Source organism: Cervus elaphus, chromosome 32 (assembly GCF_910594005.1).
Source record: "Cervus elaphus chromosome 32, mCerEla1.1, whole genome shotgun sequence".
Lineage (NCBI taxonomy): Eukaryota > Metazoa > Chordata > Mammalia > Artiodactyla > Cervidae > Cervus > Cervus elaphus.
The window spans coordinates 10,090,205-10,113,945 of record NC_057846.1 but is presented as its reverse complement, the minus strand read 5'-3'; the positions used below and the strand labels follow the sequence as shown (position 1 = coordinate 10,113,945).

The following is a 23,741-nucleotide window of genomic DNA, read 5'->3' as shown; positions in this document are numbered from 1 at the left end:
GTTATGACCAACCTAGACAGTATATTAAAAAGCAGAGACATTACTTTGTCAACAAAGGTCCCTCTAGTCAAGGCTATGGGTTTTCCAATAGTCATGTATGGATGTGAGAGTTGAACCATAAAGAAAGCTGAGCGCCGAAGAATTGGTTCTTTTGAACTGTGGTGTTGGAGAAGACTCTTGAGAGTCCCTGGGACTGCAAGGAGATCCAACCTATCCATCCTAAAGGAGATCAATCCTGGGTGTTCACTGGAAGGACTGATGTTGAAGCTGAAATTCCAATACTTTGGCCACCTGATATGAAGAGCTGACTCATTTGAAAAGACCCTGATGCTGGGAAAGATTGAGGGCAGCAGGAGAAGGGGATGACAGAGGATGAGATGGTGGGATGGCAACACCGACTCAGTGGACATGGGTTTGGGTGGACTCTGGGAGTTGGTGATGGACAGGAAGGCCTGGCGTGCTGCAGTTCATGGGGTCGCAAAGAGTCAGACATGACTGAGCGACTGAACTGAACTGATGTGTCTTACCTTTCCCACAGTAAACCAGAGAGAAAATCACAATGAATTTAACTTTAACGAAGGGGAAGAGGCTACGTATTATTCTCGTGGGATACTAAATAAGGAGTTTAGCAAGACGTGCAAACATCTTGTGCTGGCTGAGTACTTCTACGTGGGGGGACCCTGGGTGGGAACCAAGAAGGAACATGCACCCAAACCTTAAAGGCTCTAAGATTATCCAGGTATAAGAGGCCTCACATTCAAGGCATTTAAATTTCTAACACTGCTCACAGTGTTATCACACATTTTCCCAGTAACTTAAGAGAAAATGGATATTTCCTTACAGTATAAAGACTCAGACACAATAGGTTTATAGTAAATCATTGATGACATCCTCATCATCATTCTCCCCTGGGACATACTTTTGGAATTTATCCTAAAACAGGATGTAACTTCTTATTGACAGAGACTTTACTTTTTCAATCTCTTATCAATCTCATTCTGGAAATCCTATAATTTACCATGAGTGCGTGTGCATGTTCAGTTGCTAAGTCATGTATGACTCTGCAATGCCAGGCTCCTCTGTCCATGCGATTTTCCAGGCAAGAATACTGGAGTGGGTTGCCATTTCCTTCTCCAGGGGATTTTCCTGAACCAGGTATCAAATCCAGGCATCTCTTGCATCTCCTGCATTGGCAGGTGAATTCTTTACCACTGTACTACCTGGGAAGCCCATAATTTACGATACTTCCTAAAAAGCTGAGTTCCAATTGCGACTCAAACAGTAACATCATGTCTATTTTTCCATTTTTCTCCTCTGTAGATGGCTCATATTGTATCAATACAGTTGGGTAAATCACTTACTCACAGTTACAGGTACACTGAGTTTTAAAGCCAGAGGAAGTCCCCAGGGGAATAGATGGCAGCTGCTCATTTTTGGAAAGAAAATAAGAGACCCATGAGGAGAAGGAGTTGCTCCTGGACCTTGGGCTTCAGTGCCAGAACCGTAGACAAAGCCACGCCCATTGATGCCCTGTCTGGTCTCAGACCCCTGTGATCTTGGGGCCCCAAATCAAGCACATTGTTTCTGCCCAAAGAATCTAACCTGACCAATGATCCAGACTGTGCAGTCCAAGTACATAACACCAGTATTCATCACTGTACTCTCTGGTTGGATATCACTTTAAGCAGAAAAGGTAAGACCCGACCACACATGCTGGGTGTCTCACAGGGACAGTCTCAGGTCTCTCTTGGCTCACAGAAAGTAGGCATAACTGATCAGTCACCATTGTCACCCCAAGGAGGCAAGTTTTAAAATTAGCCGTTATGACACCAGGAGAGCCCAACTCACAGCAGAGAACACTGGTTCCGCAGTCAGATGTGGCACAGCCGATTTCCACCCTCTTCACTTACTTCCTGCTAAGCCAGGACTATGTCCTCCCCTTTAAAACAATAAATAACCTCACAGGACAGCGAAGAGTGGAGGGAACACATACCATGCCCGCCCTGCACCATCTGTGTGCGTTACACACACGTCCCCACTTAACCCATACGCCACTCCTATCAGGGAGGTTTTTCTTTGCAGATTAAGAACCTGAGACATCCCCTGGGTCAAACAGTCCCCAGCTGGCACTTTAACCCACGCAGGTGGGTCCCAGACCCTGAACTACTCATACATGACGCACTGGAATGACGTCAAGTCCACTCCCGAAAGCCTTAAGACGTTAAGATGTTCAAGCAGGAAGGAAAGATTACATTTCATCTCTTCACACAGGGCAGACATGAAGATCAACGGACTAAACCTGAGAGCTTCAAAATAAATCATTACAAGCAATTTTCTACAAGGATGTCAAGACCACTCACTGCAGAAAAAACCAGGATCTTCAACCAACGGCCCTGGGACACCCAGATTTCCACAAGTAAAAATGAGGAGTTGGATCCCTACCTCACACCACACATAAAAATTATTCAAAATGGACTGTAGATGTATGTGTAAAAGCTGAAACCACAAAACTCTTAATAGGAATAATTCTTTGTGGACACATTCAATGATTTTTTTTTTAGGCACTATACAAAAAGCTCAAGTGACAAAAGACAAAAATAGGTAAATTGGATTTCATTAAAATTCAAAACTCTTGTGCTGAAGACACACCATCAAGAAAGTCAAGAGACAGAGGGCGGAGCTAAGATGGCGGAGGAATAGGACGGGGAGACCACTTTCTCCCCTACAAATTCATCAAAAGAACATTTGAATGCTGAGCAAACTTCACAAAACAACTTCCGATCGCTAGCAGAGGACATCAGATGCCCAGAAAAGCAGCCCATTGTCTTTGAAAGGAGGTAGGACAAAATATAAAAGATAAAAAGAGAGACAAAAGAGCTAGGGACGGAGACCTGTCCCGGGAAGGGAGTCGTGATAGAGGAAGTTTCCAAACACCAGGAAACCCTCTCACTGGCAAGTCTGGGGGAAGTTTTTGAATCTCGGAGGGCAACCTAACTGGGAGGAAAAATTAATAAAACCCACAGATTATATGCCTAAAAGCAACTCCCAGCAGGAAAGTACCCCAGACGCCCGCATCCACCACCAGCAAGTGGGGACGGAACGGAGAGAAGCAGGCAGCATTGCTTAGGGTAAGGACGGGGCCTGAATGCCCTGAGGGCAATTGGAGGGAGCTAACGTGAGATAGCAACTTAAACTGTGGGACAGCAAGAGAGAGAGAGAAAATTAACTGGCCCGAACACACTGCGGGCCGTTCGCAGAACAAAGGAAGAACTGAGGGATCCCAGAGAAGAGCTAGCCGGCTGCGGGCCAGCCCATCCACCACAGGAGGCAGGAGGCAGGGGGGAGGGGAAAGGGGCAAACTCGGCCCCAGAGAGGCATCCCCAACCAAACTGCAAACAGGCCCCCAGTCTCTAATCAAAGACTTCCTGAGATTCTGGATGGTTGACATCCACCGGGAGGGTCGCGGCTAGAGACCAGCTCCCCACAACAGACATGAGGCGCACCCGACAGGTGCGCGCGGGGAAACTGAGGCTGGGACCGCGGAGGGGATGAGGCGCACCGCAACCGGGGAGCGTGAGCTCCTCAAGCTCCTGGTGGCCTGAGCTGCTCGGGCGGGGAAGGCACAAAACGCAGGCCCAACCAAGTCCGCGTTTTTGTGGAGAACTCGAAAACTGGAACCGCACGCAAGGCAGGGCCTGCCCTCTATGGGGCAGCCTGTAGCCTAAGCAGTGTAGACAGGGAAAGCACACACCCGTGAGCGGGGGCAAACCCAGTGTGGCCGGAACACTGCGAGTGCTCCCCACACAGGCCACCGATATTTGTCTGCAGCGACCCTCCCTCCCTGCAGAACGACTGAACAAGCGAACCTAAACAAGAGACCACCGCCGCCCCTTTATGTCAGGGTCGAAATTAGACACTGAAGAGACCGCAAACAGAAGCCAAATAAACAAAGGGAACCGCTTCAGAAGTGACCGGCGCAACAGATTAAAATCCCTATAGTTAACACCGACTACACCGGAGGGGGCCTATAGATATCGAGAAGTGTAAGCTGGAACAAGGAGCTATCTGAAACTGAACCGAACCCACACAACCTGCAACAGCTTCAGAGAAATTCCTAGGTATATTTTTACTTTTTTAAAATTTTTATTTATTTTTTTTTCCAGAAATTGACTATTTATTCAAAGGCATCTGAGTTTTTTTTCTTTTTACTTTTTTTTTTTTTTTTATTAGTTGGAGGTTAATTACTTCACAACATTTCAGTGGGTTTTGTCATACATTGATATGAATCAGCCATAGATTTACACATATTCCCCATCCCGATCCCTCCTCCCACCTCCCTCTCCACCCGATTCCTCTGGGTCTTCCCAGTGCACCAGGCCCGAGCACTTGTCTCATGCATCCCACCTGGGCTGGTGATCTGTTTCACCATAGATAGTGATCACCTCTATTTCTTCCCTCCCCCTTCTCTTCTCAATCCAATTCTGTGAATCTCTGTGGGTGTCTGGGCTTCAGAGAACACTTAGGGAACAGAGAACTGCGTAGATCTGTCTCTCTCCTCTTGAGTCCCTCCTTTTCTCCTCCTGCTCATCTCTATCTCCTTCCTCCCTCTCCTCTTCTTCATGTAACTCTGTGAACCTCTCTGGGTGTCCCTCATGGTGGAGAATCTTTTCACCATTAACCTAGAAGTTTTATTATCAGTGCTGTATAGTTGGAGAAGTCTTGAGGCTACTGGAAGAATAACATGGAAATCCAGAGGCAGGAGACTTAAGCCCAAAACCTGAGAACACCAGAAACTCCTGAATACAGGGAACATTAAGTAATAAGAGATCATCCAAAAGCCTCCATACCTACACTGAAAACAACCACCACCCAAGAGCCAGTAAGTTTCAGAGCAAGACATACCACGCAAATTCTCCAGCAACACAGGAACATAGCCCTGAGTGTCAACATACAGGCTGCCCAAAGTCACACCTAACACATAGACCCATCTCAAAACTCACTACTGGACACTCCATTGCACTCCAGAGAGAAGAAATCCAGTTCCACACACCAGAACACCGACGCAAGCTTCCGTAACCAGGAAACCTTGACAAGCCAATCGTCCAACCCACCCACTGGGAGAAACCTCCACAATAAAAAGGAACCACAGACCACCAGAATACAGAAAGGCCACCCCAAACAGCAATCTAAACAAGATGAAAAGGCAGAGAAATACCCAACAGGTAAAGTAACATGAAAAATGCCTACCAAGCCAAACAAAAAGGAGGAGATAGGGAATCTACCTGAAAAAGAATTTAGAATAATGATAATAAAAATGATCCAAAATCTTGAAAACAAAATGGAGTTACAGATAAACAGCTTGGAGACAAAGATTGAGAAGATGCAAGAAATGTTTAATAAGGACCCAGAAGAAATAAAAAAGAGTCAATTAAAAATGAATAATGCAATAAATGAGATCAAAAACACTCTGGAGGGAACCAACAGTAGAATAATGGAGGCAGAAGATAGGATAGGTGAGGTAGAGGACAAAACGATGGAAATAAATGAAGCAAAGAGGAAAAAAGAAAAAAGAATCAAAAGAAATGAGGACAACCTCAGGGACCTCTGGGACAATGTGAAACGCCCCAACATTCGAATCATAGGAGTCCCAGAAGAAGAAGACAAAAAGAAAGGCCATGAGAAAATACTCGAGGAGATAATAGATGAAAACTTCCCTAAAATGGGTAAGGAAATAGCTACCCAAGTCCAAGAAACCCGGAGAGTCCCAAACAGGATAAACCCAAGGCGAAACACCACAAGACACATATTAATCAAATTAACAAAGCTCAAACACAAAGAACAAATATTAAAAGCAGCAAGGGAGAAACAACAAATAACACACAAAGGGATTTCCATAAGGATAACAGCTGATCTATAAATAGAAACCCTTCAGGACAGAAGGGAATGGCAGGACATACTTAAAGTGATGAAAGAGAATAACTTACAACCTAGATTACTGTACCCAGCAAGGATCTCATTCAGATATGAAGGAGAATTCAAAAGCTTTACAGACAAGCAAAAGCTGAGAGAATTCAGCACCACCAAACCAGCTCTTCAACAAATGCTAAAGGATCTTCTCTAGACAGGAAACACAGAAAGCTTGTATAAACGTGAACCCAAAACAACAAAGTAAATGGCAACGGGACCATACCTATCAATAATTACCTTAAACGTAAATGGGCTGAACGCCCGAACCAAAAGACAAAGACTGGCTGAATGGATATAAAAACAAGACCCCTATATATGCTGTCTACAAGAGACCCACCTCAAAACAAGGGACATATACAGACTAAAAGTGAAGGGCTGGAAAAAAATATTTCACGCAAACGGAGACCAAAAGAAAGCAGGAGTCGCGATACTCATAGCAGATAAAATAGACTTTCAAATAAAGGCTGTGAAAAGAGACAAAGAAGGACACTACATAATGATGAAAGGATCAATCCAAGAAGAAGATATGACAATTATAAATATATATGCACCCAACATAGGAGCACCACAATATGTAAGGCAAATGCTAACGAGTATGAAAGAGGAAATTAATAGTAACACAATAATAGTGGGAGACTTTAATACCCCACTCACACCTATGGATAGATCAACTAAACAGAAAATAAACAAGGAAACACAAACTTTAAATGACACAAGGGACCAGCTAGACCTAATTGATATCTATAGGACATTTCACCCCAAAACAATCAACTTCACCTTTTTCTCAAGTGCACACGGAACCTTCTCCAGAATAGATCACATCCTGGGTCATAAATCTAGTCTTGGTAAATTCAAGAAAATTGAAATCATTCCAGTCATCTTTTCTGACCACAGTGCAGTAAGATTAGATCTCAATTACAGGAAAAAAAATTATTAAAAATTCAAACATATGGAGGCTAAATAACACACTTCTGAATAACCAACAAATCATAGAAGAAATCAAAAAAGAAATCAAAATATGCATAGAAATGAATGAAAATGAAAACACAACAACCCAAATGGGATGCTGTAAAAGCAGTGCTAAGGGGAAGGTTCATAGCAAAACAGGCTTACCTCAAGAAACAAGAAAAAAGTCAAATAAATAACCCAACTCTACACCTAAAGCAACTAGAGAAGGAAGAAATGAAGAACCCCAGGGTTAGTAGAAGGAAAGAAATCTTAAAAATTAGGGCAGAAATAAATGCAAAAGAAACTAAAGAGACCATAGCAAAAATCAACAAAGCTAAAAGCTGGTTTTTTTAAAAACTAAACAAAATTGACAAACCGTTAGCAAGACTCATTAAGAAACAAAGGGAGAAGAACCAAATCAACAAAATTAGAAATGAAAATGGAGAGATCACAACAGACAACACTGAAATACAAAGGATCATAAGAGACTACTACCAGCAGCTCTATGCCAATAAAATGGACAACTTGGATGAAATGGACAAATTCTTAGAAAAGTATAACTTTCCAAAACTGAACCAGAAAGAAATAGAAGATCTGAACAGACCCATCACAAGCAAGGAAATTGAAACTGTAATCAGAAATCTTCCAGCAAACAAAAGCCCAGAACCAGATGGCTTCACAGCTGAATTCTACCAAAAATTTAGAGAAGAGCTAACACCTATCTTACTCAAACACTTCCAGAAAATTGCAGAAGAAGGTAAACTTCCAAACTCATTCTATGAGGCCACTATCACCCTAATTCCAAAACCAGACAAAGATGCCACAAAAAAAGAAAACTTCAGGCCAATATCACTGATGAACATAGATGCAAAAATCCTTAACAAAATTCTAGCAAACAGAATCCAACAACATATTAAAAAAATCATACACCACGACCAAGTGGGCTTTATCCCAGGAATGCAAGGATTCTTCAATATCCGCAAATCAATCAACGTAATACACCACATTAACAAATTGAAAGATAAAAACCATATGATTATCTCAATAGATGCAGAGAAAGCCTTTGACAAAATTCAACACTCATTTATGATTAAAACTCTCCAAAAAGCAGGAATAGAAGGAACATACCTCAACATAATAAAAGCTATATATGACAAACCCACAGCAAGCATCACCCTCAATGGTGAAAAATTGAAAGCATTCCCCCTGAAATCAGGAACAAGACAAGGGTGCCCACTGTCACCACTACTGTTCAACATAGTGTTGGAAGTTTTGGCCACAGCAATCAGAGCAGAAAAAGAAGTAAAAGGAATCCAGATAGGAAAAGAAGAAGTGAAACTCTCACTGTTTGCAGATGACATGATCCTCTACATAGAAAACCCTAAAGACTCTACCAGAAAATTACTAGAGCTAATCAATGAATATAGTAAAGTTGCAGGATATAAAATTAACACACAGAAATCCCTTGCATTCCTATATACTAACAATGAAAAAACAGAAAGAGAAATTAAGGAAACAATACCATTCACCACTGCAACAAAAAGAATAAAATACTTAGGAGTATATCTACCTAAAGAAACAAAAGACCTATACATAGAAAACTATAAAACACTGATGAAAGAAATCAAAGAGGACACAAACAGATGGAGAAACATACCGTGTTCATGGATTGGAAGAATCAATATTGTCAAAATGGCTATTCTACCCAAAGCAATCTATAGATTCAATGCAATCCCTATCAAGCTACCAACGGTATTTTTCACAGAACTAGACCAAAGAATTTCACAATTTGTATGGAAATACAAAAAACCTCGAATAGCCAAAGTAATCTTGAGAAAGAAGAATGGAACTGGAGGAATCAACCTGCCTGACTTCAGACTATACTACAAAGCCACAGTCATCAAGACAGTATGGTACTGGCACAAAGACAGAAATATAGATCAATGGAACAGAATAGAAAGCCCAGAGATAAATCCACGAACCTATGGACACCTTAGCTTTGACAAAGGAGGCAAGGATATACAATGGAAAAAAGACAACCTCTTTAACAAGTGGTGCTGGGAAAACTGGTCAACCACTTGTAAAAGAATGAAACTAGAACACTTTCTAACACCATACACAAAAATAAACTCAAAATGGATTAAAGATCTAAATGTAAGACCAGAAACTATAAAACTCCTAGAGGAGAACATAGGCAAAACACTCTCTGACATAAATCACAGCAAGATCCTCTATGACCCACCTCCCAGAATATTGGAAATAAAAGCAAAACTAAACAAATGGGATCTAATGAAACTTAAAAGCTTTTGCACTACAAAGGAAACTATAAGTAAGGTGAAAAGACAGCCCTCAGACTGGGAGAAAATAATAGCAAATGAAGAAACAGACAAAGGATTAATCTCAAAAATATACAAGCAACTCCTGAAGCTCAATTCCAGAAAAATAAATGACCCAATCAAAAAATGGGCCAAAGAACTAAACAGACATTTCTCCAAAGAAGACATACAGATGGCTAACAAACACATGAAAAGGTGCTCAACATCACTCATTATTAGAGAAATGCAAATCAAAACCACAATGAGGTACCATTACACGCCAGTCAGGATGGCTGCTATCCAAAAGACTACAAGCAATAAATGCTGGAGAGGGTGTGGAGAAAAGGGAACCCTCTTACACTGTTGGTGGGAATGCAAACTAGTACAGCCACTATGGAAAACAGTGTGGAGATTCCTTAAAAAACTGGAAATAGAACTGCCATATGACCCAGCAATCCCACTTTTGGGCATACACACTGAGGAAACCAGATCTGAAAGAGACACGTGCACCCCAATGTTCATTGCAGCACTGTTTATAATAGCCAGGACATGGAAGCAACCTAGATGCCCATCAGCAGATGAATGGATAAGGAAGCTGTGGTACATATACACCATGGAATATTACTCAGCTGTCAAAAAGAATTCATTTGAATCAGTCCTAATGAGATGGATGAAACTGGAGCCCATTATACAGAGTGAAGTAAGCCAGAAAGATAAAGAACATTACAGCATACTAACACATATATATGGAATTTAGAAAGATGGTAATGATAACCCTATATGCAAAACAGAAAAAGAGACACAGAAATACAGAACAGACTTTTGAACTCTGTGGGAGAAGGTGAGGGTGGGATGTTTCAAAAGAACAGCATGTATACTATCTATGGTGAAACAGATCACCAGCCCAGGTGGGATGCATGAGACAAGTGCTCGGGCCTGGTGCACTGGGAAGACCCAGAGGAGTCGGGTGAAGAGGGAGGTGGGAGGGGGGATCGGGATGGGGAATAAGTGTAAATCTATGGCTGATTCATATCAATGTATGACAAAACCCACTGAAATGTTGTGAAGTAATTAGCCTCCAACTAATAAAAAAATTAAAAAAAATTAAAAAAAAAAAAAAGAAAACCCTAAAGACTCTACCAGAAAATTACTAGAGCTAATTAGCAAATATAGTAAAGTTGCAGGATATAAAATTAACACACAAAAATCCCTTGCATTCCTATACACTAACAATGAGAAAACAGAAGGAGAAATTAAGGAAACAATACCATTCACCACTGCAACAAAAAGAATAAAATACTTAGGAGTATATCTACCTAAAGAAACAAAAGACCTATACATAGAAAACTATAAAACACTGATGAAAGAAATCAAAGAGGACACAAATAGATGGAGAAATATACCATGTTCATGGATTGGAAGAATCAATATTGTCAAAATGGCTATACTACCCAAAGCAATCTATAGATTCAATGCAATCCCTATCAAGCTACCAACAGTATTTTTCACAGAACTAGAACAAATAATTTCACAATTTGTATGGAAATACAAAAAACCTCGAATAGCCAAAGTAATCTTGAGACAGAAGAATGGAACTGGAGGAATCAACCTGCCTGACTTCAGACTATACTACAAAGCCACAGTCATCAAGACAGTATGGTACTGGCACAAAGACAGAAATATAGATAAATGGAACAGAATAGAAAGCCCAGAGATAAATCCACGAACCTATGGACACCTTATCTTTGACAAAGGAGGCAAGGATATACAATGGAAAAAAGACAACCAAGTGGTGCTGGGAAAACTGGTCAACCACTTGTAAAAGAATGAAACTAGAACACTTTCTAACACCATACACAAAAATAAACTCAAAATGGATTAAAGATCTAAATGTAAGACCAGAAACTATAAAACTCCTAGAGGAGAACATAGGCAAAACACTCTCTGACATGAATCACAGTAGGATCCTCTATGACCCACCTCCCAGAATATTGGAAATAAAAGCAAAAATAAACAAATGGGACCTAGTGAAACTTAAAAGCTTTTGCACAACAAAGGAAACTATAAGTAAGGTGAAAAGACAGCCCTCAGATTGGGAGAAAATAATAGCAAACGAAGCAACAAAGGATTAATCTCAAAAATATACAAGCAACTCCTGCAGCTCAATTCCAGAAAAATAAATGACCCAATCAAAAAATGGGCCAAAGAACTAAACAGACATTTCTCCAAAGAAGACATACAGATGGCTCACAAACACATGAAAAGATGCTCAACATCACTCATTATCAGAGAAATGCAAATTAAAACCACAATGAGGTACCATTACACGCCAGTCAGGATGGCTGCTATCCAAAAGTCTACAAGTAATAAATGCTGGAGAGGGTGTGGAGAAAAGGGAACCCTCTTACACTATTGGTGGGAATGGAATCTAGTACAGCCGCTATGGAAAACAGTGTGGAGATTCCTTAAAAAACTGGAAATAGAACTGCCATATGACCCAGCAATCCCACTTCTGGGCATACACACCGAGGAAACCAGATCTGAAAGAGACACGTGCACCCCAATGTTCATCACAGCATTGTTTATAATAGCCAGGACATGGAAGCAACCTAGATGCCCATCAGCAGATGAATGGATAAGGAAGCTGTGGTGCATATACACCATGGAATATTACTCAGCCATTAAAAAGAATTCATTTGAATCAGTTCTAATGAGATGGATGAAACTGGAGCCCATTATACAGAGTGAAGTAAGCCAGAAAGATAAAGACCAATACAGTATACTAATGCATATATATGGAATTTATAAAGATGGTAACGATAACCCTATATGCAAAACAGAAAAAGAGACACAACAGATGTATAGAACAGACTTTTAGACTCTGTGGGAGAAGGCGAGGGTGGGATGTTTTGAGAGAACAGCATCGAAACATGTATATTATCAAGGGTGAAACAGATCACCAGTCCAGGTTGGATGCATGAGACAAGTGCTCAGGGCTGGTGCACTGGGAAGACCCAGAGGGATGGGGTAGGGAGGGAGGTGGGAGGGGGGATCGGGATGGGGAATACATGTAAATCCATGGCTGATTCATGTCAATGTATGGCAAAAACCACTACAATACTGTAAAGTAATTAACCTCCAACTAATAAAAATAAACGGAAAAAAAATAAAATTAAATTAAAAATAAATAAATAAATAAAAATTAAAAAAAAACGAAAGTCAAGAGACAACACTCAACATGGGAGAGAACATTTGCAAATTATAAACTGATAAGAAACTTGTATCCAGAATTTATTAATTGTTCTTACAAATCAATAACAAAAAGACAAATAATGCAATTTCTTAAAATCAGCAAAGGATCTGAAGAGACATTTCTCCAAAGAAGATATACAAGTGGCCAATAAACACACGAAAAGATTCTCAACATGATATCTTTCAGGAAAATGCAGGTTAAAACTACAGATACCTCTGTACATTCACAGAATGTCTATCATAAGAGACAGATGATAACAAATGTTGGCAAATATGTGGAGGCATAATCCTCATATTTGCTAGTGAGAATGCGAAATGGTGCAGTCACGTGGGGACCAGCACAGGGCTCCTCAGGAGTCAGAGTCACCATATGACCCAGTGATTCCTTCTGGTTTTATAACGAAGAGAAAAGAAATCACGTGTCCACATACATGTTGTTCACAGCAACAGGATCCAAAACACAACAGTAAGAAAAAAAAAAAAAAGAAACAACGCAAACGTCCATCCATTGATGAAGAGATAAATAAAACACGGCATATTCATATAATGGTTATTCTTTGGCAATAAATGGTGCTAAGATGTCCTAAAACACAGATGAAACTTGAAGCCTTGCTAAGAGAAAGAAGCCATGCCAAAGACCACATATCATATAATTTTTTATATAAAATGCTCCCAATAAGCTCACATACAGAACCAGAAGGCAGGTTATTAGCTGCCAGGAGCTGAGGGAGGGGTGAGAGGGTGGAGACCACTCATGGGGACAGGTTTCCCCCACCGGTGACAGAGACTGTCCTGGAAGGCGCGCCGTCGTGGTGCAGCTGGCACGGTGGCCAGTTCTGCACGGAGGCTGAAGTCTGTTGAAATGTGTACTGGAGTCAGCGTTACAGAAGGTGGATTATATCCTAGTGCCACTCTTTTCAGACCTTACATTCTGTTCTGACAGAACGGAAAAGCAGATGCACGTGGGCCTGCCCGCCTGGCGCTCACCCAGTGACCGGTGACTGGACACCTGGACGTCCAGGCGAGCCACACGGTGAGCAGAGGACCGATGGCCTCCACCCCCCTGCCTGGTCTTTGGGCATCTCTGTGACTCAGGGCTTGAAGTGTGTTACACCGCACTTATGCCCGTGAAACCGAGGATGTGGACAGACACTGATGTGAGGGGGACAGCACACACATGCACTTACACACATGTGCTCACACATGTCATGTGTGATTCGGGGGCACCAAGGTGGAGAAAACATACACACATCATGTGAAAAACCACCAAAATACCCACATTTGAATGTATTATTACTTGAGCATCTCTGGTGAATTTTTTAACACAGGACACTTCATGGAGCCAGTTCCAAGGACACACCCACCTCTGCAAAGCCACATACACACAGGCTGGGGGGCGCTCGTGGGGTTTCAGGTCACAAATTCAAATCCAAAGAAGAAGTGACTTCCAACTTAGAGGTGATGTGCAATGTGCATCCTGGTAAGATGCACATTTTGACATTCTTGATGGAAAACAGCAAAGCAAATGCTCTTATACCAGACAGAGTTAGGGACTGCAGTAGAGGCAGAACAGAAATGAAACCATTAGGGAAATAAAGATAATTAAACTCACATTATGCTTCTAAAATAATGTTTTTGTTAATAACCGCCTGGTATTATTCTATTTACCACCAATTTACTGGCAACTGGACAGCTTTGCTACTGCTGGGTTGCTTGTCATAATTTATAATAGAATAAATCAACAAAATTGAATAGCAAATTTCTAGTCTTCCTCATCTAGCCCTCCTCCACCAACCAAACCCCGTAACATTCATCTCCTGCACCCCTCACTGTATGCGCGAGCACACAGAAGCTGGACCACGGTGGCGGGGCCAGGTGCAGCCCCGAGACCTGGGCGGGGAGCCCGGCACTGGGAAGCTCTCTCCAGGACGCGGCTGGAGGCCCCTCCCGCGCCAGGCCCTCTGCATGCACCACAGAGCAAACAGCAAGGTAGAGGAGAGCGCGTCCCGCTGAGCTGATGGTCTCTTGAAGGAAGTGAGGAACAGAGCAAATGTGCTCACCTTCTCATGGGGAGAAAAGAGGAAGAAAAGAGATTTACGTGTTGCGGCCTCTGACACAGTCAGGAACATGCATGTCAAACAGAGATAAAAGCATCGGAAGTAAAGGAGGGGATCCAGGAACGGGGTGAGGTGACAGGTGAGCCCCAGGAGGCATGGATGGGGGAGCTCACGGGGCTGAGAATCAGCTTGGAGGCCAGGACCCCGGGGGCTGGGGAAGAGGGGGGCTGCAGCCCCGGGTCCTGCCAGCACAGGAGACCGGAGCCTGGGCTTACTGGAAGGAGGGTTAGGGCCCTGTGTCCGGGAGGCTCCTGGGGCTCTGCTCGCTGCCCTCTCTCATGTGCACCTGCCGCAGACCACGCCAGGCACTGCTCTCCTTGCGGGGCTCACTTTCACGAGATAAAGACGGTAAGCAGCCAACAGACTCACGGTCAGAAGCTGAATCATTACAGACTCCAAGTCATGAAGAGTGTTTCCTGAGAACTCGCAGGAACCCAGCTGGGACCTTCTTCCTGCCAGAGACGCGTGATGCCTTCCAACCCCCAGGCCATGACCGGGCGCACGAAGCCATCCACACAGACGCTGCACCCGCGAGTGTGCTGTGGGGGGCGCGGCTGGGGCCGCAGCCTCTGGCCAGTCTGAGGGGAAAGGAAGGCGGACAGAGCCCACCTGGGGGCGACGCCCACAGGGTCCCCCGCCGGCCGGCACAGAAGCCCTCCCTTTTGGGGCCGGTGCTGACTCCACAGGCAGGTGGACGGCTCCACCTAGGGGACACACACGTCCTAACTGGGGTTCTCGGGGAGCTGTCCGGGGCGGCCACAGCAGGCCAGGAACAGCCGTCGCTCCGGGACTCGCCCCCACCTGCCAGTAGCTCCTACAGCAGACGTGGAGCCCATGCCTTGTGGCAGCAAGGAGCCTGGGAAGAGGCCCCTCCCGCCCTCAGGCAGGCCGCCTCCTCCAGACACCTCCCAGCTCACCACTGTCCTACTGCTCTCAGGCACATCCAGTACGGAGGCCACGGCCCCCAACTCTGTGGAAAATCCAGGAGCAGGGGAAGGGTCGAGCACATCTGTCCAGAACGCGATCAACTCAGCAGTGATGTTTCCCTGCATCGACATCAGCATCACAGCCTGGCTCTGACTCTCTGATCCACCCGACAAGAGGCGTCCAGTTTTTAAAAAGGGGGGACCCTCTTGGCACACTGACAGCAACAAGATGTGATGTGGAAACACGAGGAAAGGTTCCAGGAACTCTAAGGGCCACACAAGGCCCCAAGAGTAGCCGACAGAGGAGCTGAGTTGGGGGAGCGCCCTGCCACGTCCAGGCCCCACGGTCAGGTGTGCTGGCAAGCCCCCCAGGACGCAGGTCCTCACTCCAGTGGGGAGAAACCCTGGGAAAGACAGCTGCGTGTTCAGATGGGTGGGACTGCCAGGTCTGTGTGCAAGGCCGCCGCAGGCGCACAAGCAGGGATGCAGTCACAGCGGGTCGGGGAGATCCTGGCAGGCACCGAGGGACAGGAACACAAGGGGCAGGTTCTAACCAAACCCCTTCAGGAAGCTTGTGATCAGAGCCTGAACACGTGGCAAGACCCGTGTTAACAAGTCCACGCGACTGACCCCCAGCGCTTCTAGGATAAAGGATAACAACATAGCTTTGACATGATGAGCTTGAAGCTGTCCTGAAAGAAGATGTCCATTCCCTGGTAAAATCAGCTGATAGGTGCTAATGCTGAGCCTGTCTTATTTTCCCAAATTTCAGTGACCCTACAGTTACATCTCACCTTCTAATTTTATTTAAAATCAGCCACATCAAGGGTCAAGGGCAAATACCTGCCCTAAAGGAGAAGGAAGAAAATTCTGCACCTCTCCCCAGATCCGGCGAAAATTCCAAAGGTGTCCTCTCCAGATCCGGCAAAAATTCGAAATGCATCCTCGGCCCGTAACAGAAACTGACCGAAGTGAAGGTCTGGGCACGTCCCACGCACCTCGTTTACGCACCTCCTGCTCATCAAGTTCGCCGGGATCACAGGGGCCAAGACCCACTGACACCGCCCACCCCCCAAGGAAAGGCCTCTCCGGGTCTCCAGTCAAGTGCTGAGAGCAGCTCTCTGCTGGATTCATGCGGCTACTGTCCAGCCCATCCTGACACCGGCGTTTCCACAGGGGTCATCCCTGCTTGGAGCACGGCCCAAGCGAGGACATCAGGGCTAAGACAGAATTTCTGGAAAATCACAGACACATATTCACCTTGGGATCGTTCCACCAAGTCAGGCCCTTGAAGGCATAAAAAGTGGGTATAATGAGACAAACACTAGTCCCTCAAGCAGATGGAAACCCCTGAGAAACCCACAGGCACATGACACCACCCACAGAATCCTCAGACCTCCTTGCTAAACAGCCTGCTTTTCTGAGAAACGACCAAGTTTGCTGCGAACAAACATCGGGTCACAGCTACGTGAACAATCCTGCCCCACGCCATCATCTGGACCTTCACCTATTTTCAGATTTGGTTGCAGTTCTATTATTCCTTCCAAAAGTCTAATTTCACACAGACATGGAGGCCACAGGGAAGAAAGCCGCAAAATTAAATTAAGAACCAGAGAGGTCTTTTAATTTACCCAAATTAGGAAACTCATAAGGGACTTACTTTCTGAGGATTACTGCTAACTTTTAATATTTATTTATTGCCCTAAATGCTATTTAAGAATTATCCTGTTCTGCCACTTGGTTTCCAATTTGGTGTCTAGTAGAGGCTCCTCCAGGGATATGAAAATTGTAATTTCATGGGAGGCCGATGACATTTTTGTTATTTCTTTCCTCAAGTTAAGGGTGCTGTCTGAAGCTCCTGGCACACAAGACACCACAGACTCCAGGGCCTGGGGTCATTCTTGGACAGAACTCACCAGAACCAGGCCACCAGAACACAAAGGTAAAGAGTTACCTGGAAGACACGTCCCAGCAGTTAAATACCCTCATCAAGCATATGACGGAGGACCACCAGCCACCAGTCTCCCCATCCACATAGGCTCTGCACCTACCAACCCTGCCCAGAAACCCACCCCCGGCCCACCTGACAGGTCACCCTGCCCACGGACGCACACCCAGCCCACCTGACACCACACCCTGCCCACGGATGCACACCCGGCCCACCTGACACCATACCCTGCCCACGGACGCACACCCAGCCCACCTGACACGTCACCCTGCCCACGGACGCACACCCGGCCCACCTGACAGGACACCCTGCCCACGGACGCACACCCGGCCCACCTGACAGGACACCCTGCCCACGGACACACACCCGGCCCACCTGACACGTCACCCTGCCCACGGACGCACACCCGGCCCACCTGACAGGACACCCTGCCCACGGACACACACCCGGCCCACCTGACACGTCACCCTGCCCACGGACGCACACCCGGCCCACCTGACATCACACCCTGCCCATGGACGCACACCCGGGCCACCTGACATGTCACCCTGCCCACGGACGCACACCCGGCCCACCTGACATGTCACCCTGCCCACGGACGCACACCCGGCCCACCTGACATGTCACCCTGCCCACGGACACACACCCGGCCCACCTGACATGTCACCCTGCCCACGGATGCACACCCGGCCCACCTGAAACATCACCCTGCCCACGGACGCACACCCGGCCCACCTGACACCACACCCTGCCCACGGACACACACCCGGCCCACCTGACAGGACACCCTGCCCACGGATGCACACCCGGCCCACCTGACACCACACCCTGCCCACGGACGCACACCCGGACCACCTGACACGTCACCCTGCCCACGGACACACACCCGGTCCACCTGACACGTCACCCTGCCCACGGACGCACACCCAGCCCACCTGACAGGACACCCTGCCCACGGACGCACACCCGGCCCACCTGACACCACACCCTGCCCACGGACGCACACCCGGCCCACCTGACACCACACCCTGCCCACGGACACACACCCGGCCCACCTGACACGTCACCCTGCCCACGGACGCACACCCGGCCCACCTGACAGGACACCCTGCCCACGGACGCACACCCGGCCCACCTGACATGTCACCCTGCCCACGGACACACACCCGACCCACCTGACAGGACACCCTGCCCACGGACGCACACCCGGCCCACCTGACAGGACACCCTGCCCACGGATGCACACCCGGCCCACCTGACACCACACCCTGCCCACGGACGCACACCCGGACCACCTGACACGTCACCCTGCCCACGGACGCACACCCGGCCCACCTGACAGGACACCCTGCCCACGGACGCACACCCGGCCCACCTGACAGGACACCCTGCCCACGGACACACACCCGGCCCACCTGACACGTCACCCTGCCCACGGACGCACACCCGGCCCACCTGACAGGACACCCTGCCCACGGACACACACCCGGCCCACCTGACACCACACCCTGCCCACGGACGCACACCCGGCCCACCTGACACCACACCCTGCCCACGGACACACACCCGGCCCACCTGACACCACACCCTGCCCATGGACGCACACTCGGCCCACCTGACATGTCACCCTGCCCACGGACTCACACCCAGCCCACCTGATATGTCACCCTGCCCACGGACACACACCCGGCCCACCTGACACGTCACCCTGCCCACGGATGCACACCCGGCCCACCTGACACCATACCCTGCCCATGGATGCACACCTGGCCCACCTGAAACATCACCCTGCCCACGGACGCACACCCGGCCCACCTGACACCACACCCTGCCCACAGACACACACCCGGCCCACCTGACATGTCACCCTGCCCATGGACGCACACCCAGCCCACCTGACACATCACCCTGCCCACAGACGCACACCTGGCCCACCTGACACGTCACCCTGCTCAGAAACACACCCCCGGCCCACCTGACACATCACCCTGCCCACGGATGCACCTCTGGCCCACCTGACACGTCACCCTGCCCACGGACACACACCCGGCCCACCTGACACGTCACCCTGCCCACGGACGCACACCCGGCCCACCTGACACATCACCCTGTTCAGAAACACACCCCCGGCCCACCTGACATGTCACCCTGCCCACGGACGCACACCGGCCCACCTGACATGACATGATCCACTTGTGGCTCACAAGCACATTAACCTGGTAGTCTCTCAGCTCTGCAGCTCCACATGGGGTTCCCCTGCCGTGAATTAACCTGTTGGCTCCGTGCCTGGGAAACCTGCCACCTTTCTGTCTGCAAGGCCTCAGCTTAGACCAGCAGTTCTCAGCTGTGATCACTGGACCAACAATGCAGGTGCCACCTGGCAACGCACCAAAACCACAGCCGCTGTGCCCCCCACCCAACCTACTGAATCAGCAACTCGGGGGTGGGGGCCTCAGCTGTCTGAGTGACAGTAAGAACCCCTTGAGCCTGGGGCCTATAGTGTTTGTCGGACCAGCAGGAAGGTGTTGGCTTGAACACCTGAGTGGTCTCAGGAGGTTCCGGAAGCCAGGTCTGCGTGTTTCTCTTTGGTTAACCTTCTAGGATGACAGCTCTCCAAGGAGCCAGCTGTCGCTCACTGAGCAACGCACGTGGCTCCCAGGAACCACAGGCACTGAACACACTGCAGAGGTGCCCCCTAGCGAGGCCTTTGCGAGTAATGCACAGGTAGCCCCTGGGCCCTCGCAGGCATGTCCCGCCTCCAGGAAACATCAGGGCCGATACCATCCCCTACAATCCACACAAGCAGGCCCTACTGGGCTCCAGGGGGCGGGGGTCAAGGAGAGACCCTGAAAGTCTGACAGCCAAATTAGAGTGGGGGCAATGCTGGCCCCCAATGATGGGCTACTCACTCTCCTGAAGGGTTTGAGTAAGACATGTAGGTGTAGACAGGCTTCCCAAGGCTTCCCAAGGGGTGGTAAATAAAACGGGGGCAGTCGGCAGAGGGGTGAGGTGGGAGGGTCCCTGTGCCCTAGGGAGGCAGCGCTCCAAGCTTCCTCCGCTCCTTCGTCCTGAAGGCAACACCAGGCCTCCACCTGTCCACTGCCCAGGGTGAAAACACTGCAGGGCAACTCGGCACGGAGATGAAGTCCAGGCAGCGGGACACGGCACAGGTCACAGAGCCTCCCTGCACATCTGGGGACCCCGTCGGGCCAATGAGGAAGAGAGTGAGCCCGAGCATCCCCAGGAGAAGGTAACCACACGTCCATATCCAGCAGCAGCAAGCTGCTTCCAGACACAGTCACGGAAGATAACCCCATCCTCTAGTTTCCGAGGGTCCCTGTGCTGAGCACATCTGCACTCTGATTTTACTTGTGTCTCCCTGGTCCCATCTCTCGACGGCCTCCTGGCTGACCTCACAGTCTCCAGCACGTCCCATCCGTGCCACCGGCCTCCCATCCAGAGGGACCTCCTGACAATACAGTCACTCCTCTGAGCAGAACAGCACCAAGCTCCAGGTCTCCACCAAGCAGTCAGGCCACGTCCGCACCTTTCGCAGGCGCCCCGCTCCCGCCTCACCAGGTACCTGCCTTCCCCACACACCTGACTAATTCATGCTGCCCCTGAACACAGCTGTCCGGGAGACCAGATGCGTGGGCTCCACAGCACCTGGGGTCTGCTGCTCTGTCCGCAGCTAGTTCTGGCAGTGTGTTTGTTCACCTCCTGAATGAACAGGCCAACGTGCAAGGCAGGAACTAGAGCTCTGAACACACACTTAGATCTGCTTCCAGCTTCCTCTGTGTTTCTGGGCTTCATTCACCTGTCCGCCCCTCTCCCCCAACACGGATACAAGTGGCCTGAGCCATGTGTCTGCTATGAGAAGCGTGTGGTGCGAGCCTGGAGCCGGGGCCGGGGGGTGAGGGGCTGGGGCTCCGAGGCCCACCCTGTGCGTGTGGATGGGGCGCTGCCCTGCGACCCCAAGCCTGCCCCCTGCTCAGCCGGGTCACCTTCCAGGCACAGAGCACTCACTGCCCGGCACAGACTCATCTCCTGAGAAACAGCCTGGCAGCCACGAGAACACAGCACTCAGGGCAGGACGTGGGGCACACAAGGACGTCGTGACACTTTATTTGTCTTGAGAAGTTGCCATCCCCAAGTACATGATCGTCAGCAACACTGTGGTTCATTTCTGAGGCCTGGGCACAAGTGCATCACTTCTCAGAGCCATGACACTCTGGTGACAAAAGGCCGCTTCCAGGAAGAACAGAACATGCCTGCTTCTCCAGAGGCCCTCCCCACCCCCAGGAGGGACTTGCACTTTAACAGGAGGAGGAGCTGATGCCAGTATCCCAGTCTCTTCTCATCCACGTCCAGCATCTGGCTTCTAGGCTGTGGTAAAACCTTCCAGCACACAGCAACCTAAAAAGAAAACCTGATCAGAAAACGTTTAAATCAATGCACACTCTGGGTCCTCTACCATGCACTTAGCATGCCAAGCACTAAGGTCATGCCAAGCCTGAGGTGGAGGCTACCTCTACGTGACTTGAGACATGGCCTGCTGAGCCCCTCACCGGAGAGCATCCTGCGTCCTGGCACCTGCTGCTCCCACCACAGGCAGACACCCCAGGCTCCAGAGGCTCACTTTCAATAAATGACCCAAACACAATGCCCAGTCCTCAATGACTGAAGCTGGCCAAACGGCCCAGAGGCAGAGGTCTTTTCAGAAACGCGTGTTACTAAGTCACACGCTGGACACAGACTTTAAAACCATCGCTGAGCAGGGGTGAGAGTCCCACGGACTCCTCCAGGAGCACAGACTCTCATTCAGCGGGCAGACTTGCTTGTTCAGGGCTGAAGATGCAGACCGGAAATGGTGGTCAACAGTGGATTCATGGACTATTTTAAAAACCTTGTTTTAAATGTACTGGATAAATCGTCCAAGCACCAGAATGATTTTTATTTTTTTTTGGTAAAATTATTCTTAATAAAAACAGACTCATTTAAGCACTTCCGGTCTTTTGCATTAATGCACTTTCTGAAGGGATCACAGATTTTGTGCATGCTTTGAAAATGACCTCAGGGCACTTTAGAGGAATTGGAGTGCCCCACTTCAAGGGTGCTCGGCTGGCTGACCTAGTCTGGGAGGACTGACCAGACTAAGGAGGGGGTGCTGACAGGACCACCTCGATGGTAGGACTGACCAGACCAGGCAGAGCTGACAGGAGCGTCCTGCTGGTGATACTGGCCAGACTGGGGTGGGTGGGGCCGGCAGGACCACCTCCCAGGCAGGACTGCCCAGACTGGGCAGGGTGGCTGGCCATCTCGCTGGCAATAACAGGCGGCTCTGGGCACCTCCACCTGCCCGGTGCCCGCCGCCCAGGTCTCTGGCCCCAGACCTCGCTGCCCGGGTTTCCCAGGACATCTGTGAAGTAGGCGAGCTTGTTCCATACGGGGCACAGGCTGCACCCCAACACATCGGGGGACTCTGTGATGCAGTGGCAATGTGGGGTGGGGGCTCTGAAAACAGAGCAGGCAGAAGACCCCCCGGCCTGGAAGGAAAACAGCTTTTCTTAAAAGTTTACTATTTTTGAAACAACAAAAAACAACTCACCGTTCCCAGGAGGCCATGTGGCTCTGTTGAAGGTCGGGCTGACACCCTCCACCTCCTGAGGTCAGAGGCGGGCTCATTCTGAGTCTTCCCTCCAGGAAAGACCGGGGAGCCCGCACTGGCTGCTCACGCTGGTTAAATGTGGGGGTGATGAATGAATCAACGCGGACATTTCTAGTTTCAGTGATCATCCACAGAGTCCCCAAAACAGGGAGAAATGACCACATAATTGTTGGGGGAACAGTTACAGTACCCACTTTAAAACTTGTCACTACCCTTGTGGGTATTTTAGCAAATATTTCAGCTGAATAAGATACCAGTATGATTAGATTGACATTAAATGTTAGCTTACATATGAATAAAGTTTATTTACAAATGTTGCATTTTGCTCAGATAAGAAATTTGAGCCATCATGGAAACAACCTGAGTGTTCATCGATGGATGAACAGATGAAAAAGTACAGCATATTTATACATATACAGTATATATATATACAGTATACACACACACACATGATGGACTATCATTCAGCCATGAGAAAGAAAGAAATCTCGCTACTGTGACAACATGGATGGACCTGAGGGCATTATGCTGAATGAAGTCAGTCAGACAGAGAATGACAAATACTGCACAGCATCACTTACATTCAGAACAAAAACGAAC

At 48.1% G+C, this 23,741-nt stretch overlaps 1 protein-coding gene across 1 annotated transcript in view; it reads right to left on the bottom strand.

Annotated features, from left to right (window-relative positions):
* Nucleotides 1-23,741, bottom strand: part of DLGAP2 (DLG associated protein 2) — a 587,786-nt gene that overhangs the window by 383,921 nt on the left and 180,124 nt on the right. The window lies entirely within an intron of this gene.